Source organism: Triticum aestivum, chromosome 5A, assembly GCF_018294505.1.
Source record: "Triticum aestivum cultivar Chinese Spring chromosome 5A, IWGSC CS RefSeq v2.1, whole genome shotgun sequence".
Classification (NCBI taxonomy): Eukaryota; Viridiplantae; Streptophyta; class Magnoliopsida; order Poales; family Poaceae; genus Triticum; species Triticum aestivum.
The window spans coordinates 360762731-360770072 of NC_057806.1; positions in this window are offsets into that span (position 1 = coordinate 360762731).

Here is a 7342-nt window from a genome sequence, read left to right on the forward strand (position 1 = left end):
ACCCCTTATTGACCCATGACGCGAGCTGAATTGAAGGGCCAGATCGGAACACAGGAGTAGCTGCCCACTTGGTGCCACGGGGTTCAATGATGTAAAACCACTCCCGCTGCCATAAGTTGGAAGATTCTGTGAAGGATCCTTTTAGCCAAGGAGTGTTGATAAGTTTGCCCACTATAGCACCACCGCACTCTGCTCGTTCCTCGTCGACTACCTTCGGCTTCAAATTAAAGGTCTTAAGCCACAAGCCGGAGTGTGGGGGAATACGGAGGAAAGCCTCGCACATGATGATGAACGCCAAGATGTGAAGGAGGGAGTCTGGAGTTAGATCATGAAAATCTAGTCCGTAATAGAACATAAGCCCTCGAACAAAGGGGCGGAGGGTGAACCCTAGCCCTCAGAAGAAGTGGGAGACGAATACGACCCTCTCGCTGGATCTGGGAGTAGGAATAACCTGCCCTTGAGCAGGAAGCCTGTGGGGGATTTCCGCGGTCAGGTATCTGGACGCTCGGAGCTTCGCGATGTCCTCCTCTGTGACGAAGGAAGGCACCCATCGACCTTGAGGACTGGGGCCGGACATGACTGGGAAGCTTGAAACAATCGAAACCTTGGGTGCTGGATCTCGAGGTTGAAGAGGATGAGGGAAGGGTTGGTGTAAAGAAGCCCGATGGGCCTTAGTCCCTTTATAGAGGCAATGAATATTGAACGCCTCCTCCTCGACCTTGAAACCTGCCTATTCTTAAGGAATCATGCCAACCGGACGGTTGGAATACCCACGCCCGTGTTGATGAGGATCCCGCAATAAGGGGACAAGATCTCTGCTTCGACAAGACGTGCCAATGAAACCGTGTCTCGGAACCTGGAACGGCAAGTGAGAAAAAAACTGTTCGATATAGTAACCGGGTGATGACGTGATATCACGTCGTAGAAAAATTGTCAGCAGATTGGACTCGCAAAATATTATTTCATCTGCGGTGGTGTGTGGTATTTGTTTTGCAGAGCTGGACACGTTCGTTGTGTCCGAACACTGTGTTGGAGTATTCAGAGAAGGAACCCGCCTTGCATTGTTGAAGACAATTTACGTGCCGGACACCTCGTCATTGAAGCCTGGTTCAGGGGCTACTGAGGGAGTCCTGGATTAGGGGGTCCTCGGGCGTCCGGACTATGGTACGTGGGCCGGACTGATGGACTGTGAAGATACAAGACCGAAGGCTATCTCCCGTGTCCGGATGGGACTCTCCTTGGCGTCCCAATATGAAGATTCCTTTCTCCGTAACCGACTTTGTACAACCCTAGTCCCCCCGGTGTCTATATTAACCGGAGGGCTTAGTCCGTAGGGACGAAGAATCATATTCATAGTCATACAGGCTAGACTTCTAGGGTTTTAGCCATTACGATCTCATGGTAGATCAACTCTTGTAACCCCCATACTCATCAATATTACTCTAGCAGGACGTAGGGTTTTACCTCCATTGAGAGGGCCTGAACCTGGGTAAACATTGTGTTCCCTGTCTCCTGTTCCCATCGACCTCAGATGCATAGTTCGGGACCCCCTACCCGAGATCCGCCGATTTTAAGACCGACAAATACCCTACGTCCTACTTGATTGACCTTGATGAGTATGAGGATTACAAGAGTTGATCTACCACGAGATCGTTGTGGCTAAACCCTAGAAGTCTAGCCTGTATGATTTTGATTCCCCCTAAGTACTAAACCCTCCAGTTTATATAGACACCGGAGGGGCCTAGGGTTATACAAAGTCGGTTGCAGAGAAATGAAATAATACACACGGATGCCTAGCTTGCCTTCCACGCAAAGGAGAGTCCCATCCGGACACGGGAGGAAGTCTTCTATCTTCTATCTTCATGGCCCAGTAGTCCGGCCCATGTCACACAGGCCGGACGCCCGAGGACCCCTTAATCCTGGACTCCCTCAGTAGCCCCCGAACCAAGCTTCAATGACGATGTGTCCAGCGCGCTGATAGTCTTCGGCATTGCAAGGCGGGTTCTTCCTCCGAACACCTCAAAGCATCTGATCCGAAGAGTCATAATCGGCTTTCAATTTAATGTCGTACCCATTGGCTTCTGCGCCTCCACCGCTTCGGCTTCCACGTGTCAAGCGAACATGAAAGGTGAGAGCACTTTTTGCACATACCACCCTGGTCATGTAAGAAGGGCGTCTATTTAAAGGGACTGGATCTTAGATCCCATTCCACATTGAGAGGAAAATCCTTAGAGCTTGCTAGGAAAAACCATTCCAGCATGGCTAGCGTTCCCAGTTCTTCCTCCCTCCCCCATGGCTCCGAAAAAGGCGATTGGGGGAAATGCTCAGTATCCCACGACCAGCTAAGTAAGCTTAAAATGCAAGGATCCCCCCCCCCCGTGGATTTAATCCCTGTTCGGGTAGGATTAACCTATTTTACGGGTGAAGCCCTGGCGAAAAATTTCCCCAATCCAGCCAGGGAGCGAGTGTGCTTTATATCCTTCTTAATAAGACGTGTCGGGTTTCCAATCCACCCCTTCCTCCGAGGTCTCCTGGAGTACTACGGCCTCCAACTGCACAATCTCACGTCGGGCTCCATTCTGCACATCGCGGGCTACGTTGCTCTTTGCGAGCTATTCCTGGGCTGCGAGGCCCATTTCGAGCTATGGAGGAAACTGTTCTGCCTCGTCCCTCGCTCCCAAAAGGGATCTATATTTGAGGTCGGCGGCGTCGAAATATGGCGCATAGCCGGGACTGGATACTTATCTAGCACGCCGAAGAAGGCATCCGAAGAGTGGCCCTCGGAGTGGTTCTATATTGAGGACGTCGCTCTCCCTGACCCAGTCTGAATGGGCCTTCCCAAATTTACTAGTGCTCCATTGAAGAAACACCATAGCTAGCGCCCTCAGAGCCTCGAGGAGGTGCGGAAGTCCAACAATTAATGGGCAAGATAAGGACACTCGCCCAGTCCGGATTATCAATAATCGAGGTAATGGCCACTTCCACAGTGCGAGGTGTTCAGCCGCTCCAATTTAGGGGGCTTCCCATGTGGCACTACAATGGGGAAGACAACGCCTCGCGCTGTGGATGAAACAGTCCGGATTCCCTTACCGCCCTGACCGCAATACTGGCCGATCTGTATAAAGGGGAGAAAGAGGAGTTCGCTCATCTTACGCTCCAGGAAGGAGTTCGCTCATCATGCTTTTATATCGATATTTATTGCATTATGGGCTGTTATTACACATTATGTCACAATACTTATGCCTATTCTCTCTTATTTTACAAGTTTTACATAAAGAGGGAGAATGCCGGCAGCTAGGATTCTGGGCTGGAAAAGGAGCAAATATTAGAGACCTATTCTGCATAGCAGCAAATGTCCTGAAACTTCACGGAAGATGTTTTCAGAATATATAAAAATACCGAGTGCAAGAAGTTCACCAGGGGGGCCACACCCTGCCCACGAGGGTTGGGGCGCGCCCTACCCCCTGGGCGCGCCCCCTACCTCGTGGGCCCCCTGGTGGCCCTCCGATGACCATCTTCTGCTATATGAAGTATCTCGATGAGGAAAAAAATCATAAGCCATCTCCTCGGATGAAACTCCGCCGCCACGAGGCGGAACCTTGGTGGATGCTTAAAGAAGTTATTTTTCCAAGATTTGGAGTCCCTAGATATTTAATGACTGATGGTGGTTCACATTTTATTCATGGTGCTTTCCGTAAAATGTTTTCTCAGTATGATGTTGATCATAGAATTGCATCCCCTTATCACCCTCAGTCTAGTGGTCAAGTAGAATTGAGTAATAGAGAGCTCAAATTAATTTCGCAAAAGACTGTCAATAGGTCTAGAAAGAATTGGTCCGAGAAACTTGATGATGCATTATGGGCCTATAGAACTGCATATAAAAATCCAATGGGTATGTCTCAGTATAAAATGGTTTATGGAAAAGCATGTCACTTACCTCTCGAACTAGAACACAAGGCATATTGGGCTATTAAGGAGCTCAATTATGATTTTAAACTTGCCGGTGAGAAGAGGTTATTTGACATTAGCTCACTTGATGAATGGAGAACCCAAGCCTACGAAAATGCCAAGTTGTTTAAAGAAAAAGTTAAAAGATGGCATGATAAAGGATACAAAAGCGTGAGTTTAATGTAGGTGATTATGTATTGTTATACAACTCTCATTTAAGATTTTTTGCAGGAAAACTTCTCTCTAAATGGGAAGGTCCTTACGTTATCGAGGAGGTCTATCGTTCTGGTGCCATAAAAATCAACAACTTCGAAGGCACAAATCCGAAGGTGGTGAACGGTCAAAGAATCAAACATTATATCTCAGGTAATCCCATAAATGTCAAAACTAATGTTATTGAAACCGTAACCCAGGAGGAATACATAAGGGACACTTTCCGGAACGTTTCAGACTCCAAAAAGGAATAGGTATGTGGTACGGTAAGTAAACCGACTCCAAAACAGTTCTAATGGCAATTTTCTTCTGTTTTGGAATATTTAGAAAAATAAGAAGCAGTCCGGGAAGGACACAAGGCCTCCATGAGAGTGGAGGGTGCGCCCTACCCTACTGGGCGCGCCCCCTACCCCCGGACTCCATTTTCTTACATGACACGTATTTTGGTCGGTAAAAATTCATTATATAGTCTCCTGAAGGTTTTGACTCCCGTATCACGCAAAAATCTCATGTCTTTGTTTCGAGCTGTTTTCTGTCAGGCTTGTCAAGGCCAGGCACTATGTCGTCTCCCTCCTCCTTCAACCATGTGGGCAATGATGCTTGGATAATGAAGACAGAGCTGAAGAGAGAAGAACCCACGGAGATCAACAAGGATGAAGGGATCAAGAAGGCCATGGAGGACCAAGTTCCGGCAACAGAAGACACCGTTCAAATTGATCACAATCTTCTTACCCCAATGGAGATCGAAGCTTTCAAGATGATTGAGTTAGCTCATATACAAAATAACTATCTCACACATGAAAATATTTTATTGAAGGAGCATATCATCGCACTCAAAGGCATTATCCGCAAGTTACAAGACCTCCTATGCTTGATGTGCGACTATCCATCATCAACAACTCCGCCTTCTTCACCAACAAAGGAGACATAATCACATGGGTATGGACACTCCCCTTGGAAACTGCCAAGCTTGGGGGAGTGCCCTGGTATCGTATCACCATCACTTTTATCTTTACCGTTTTTCTTAGTTTGTTCCTTTTGATAATATCTTGATCTAGTAACATAAAGTTTTTAGTATGATCTAGTTGTGAGTTGTGCTTTATGATCCTTCTATGTAATCGAGTTCGTGAGCTATATAATAAAGATTAGTGTTGAATCAAGGGCTTGATTATTTTGCCATGATCCTAAGTGAATAAAAGAAAAGAGAAATAAATAAAAAGGGAAACAAAGAGATCATAAGGATCTTACGGAGAGTAATGAGCTCACATAGAAAGAGTATGATGAATAAAAGTTGTTGAGAGTTGAAAAACATAGTTTTGGTCATCTTTGCAATTAATAGGAAGTAATAAAGAAAGAGAGGTCTTCACATATAAATATACTATCTTGGACATCTTTTATGATTGTGAGCACTCATTAAAATATGACATGCTAAAGATTTTACGTTGGACAAGGAAGACAACATAATGGGTTATGTTTTCTTACATCTGAGATAAATTATATTGTCATGGATCATCCAAAATGGTTGAGATTGCTTTCCCCCCTCATGCTAGCCAAATTCATCGCACCAAGTAGAGATACTACTTGTGCTTCCAAATACCTTTAAACCAGTTTTGCCATGAGAGTCCACCATACCTACCTATGGATTGAGTAAGATCCTCCAAGTAAGTTGTCATCGGTGCAAGCAATAAAAATTGCTCTCTAAATATGTATGACTTATTAGTGTGGGAGAAAGTAAACTTTATACGATCATGTGATATGGAAGAAATAAAAGTGACAGATTGCATAATAAAGGTCCATATCACAAGTGGCAATATGAAGTGACGTTCTTTCGCATTAAGATTTTGTGCATCCAACCATAAAAGCGCATGACAACCTCTGCTTCCCTCTGCGAAGGTCCTATGTTTTACTTCTATCTCCTACCTTGCATAAGAGTCATGGTGATCTTCACCCTTCCTTTTTACATTTTATCCTTTGGCAAGCACAGCATGTTGGAAAGATCCTGATATATGTGGCTAATTGGATGTGAGTTTTCATGAACTATTATTGTTGACATTACCCTTGAGGTAAAACATTAGGAGGCAAAACTATAAGCCCCTATCTTTCTCTGTGTCCGATTAAAACTCCATACCCATAAGTATTGCGTGAGTGTCAGCAATTGTGAAAGACTATATGATAGTTGAGTATGTGAACTTGCTGAAAAGCTCTCATATATTGAATCTTTCCTATGTTATGATAAATTGCAATTGCTCCAATGACTGAGATTATAGTTTGTTAGTTTTCAATGAAGTTTACAATTCATACTTGGAATTGTGAATGAATTATTACTCTAGCATAAGAAATCATATGACAGGAATTATGTAAGTTGTTGTTCTAAGAATGATCATGATGCTCTCATGTCCGTATTTTACTTTTATCAACACCTCTACCTCTAAACATGTGGACATATTTTTCGATTTCGGCTTTTGCTTGAGGACAAGCGAGTTCTAAGCTTAGGGGAGTTGATACGTCCATTTTGCATCATCCTTTTATATCGATATTTATTGCATTATGGGCTATTATTACACATTATGTCACAATACTTCTGCCTATTCTCTCTTATTTTACAAGGTTTACATAAAGAGGGAGAATGCTGGCAGCTGGGATTCTGGGCTGGAAAAGGAGCAAATATTAGAGACCTATTCTGCACAGCTCCAAAAGTCCTGAAACTTCACGGAAGACGTTTTCAGAATATATAAAAAATACCGAGCGCAAGAAGTTCACCAGGGGGCCATACCCTGCCCACGAGGGTGGGGGCGCGCCCTACCCCCCTGGGCGTGCCCCCCTACCTCGTGGGCCCCCTGGTCGCCCTCTGATGACCATCTTCTGCTATATGAAGTCTTTCGATGAGGAAAAAATCATAAGCCATCTCCTCAGACGAAACTCCGCCGCCACGAGGCGGAACCTTGGCGGAACCAATCTAGGGCTCTGGCGGAGCTGTTCTGCCGGGGAAACTTCCCTCTGGGAGGGGGAAATCATCGCCATCGTCATCACTAATGTTCCTCTCATCAGGAGAGGGCAATCTCCATCAACATCTTCACCAGCACCATCTCCTCTCAAAACCCTAGTTCATCTCTTGTATCCAATTCTTGTCTCCAAGTCCGGGATTGGTACTAGAAGGTTGCTAGTAGTGTTAATTACTCCT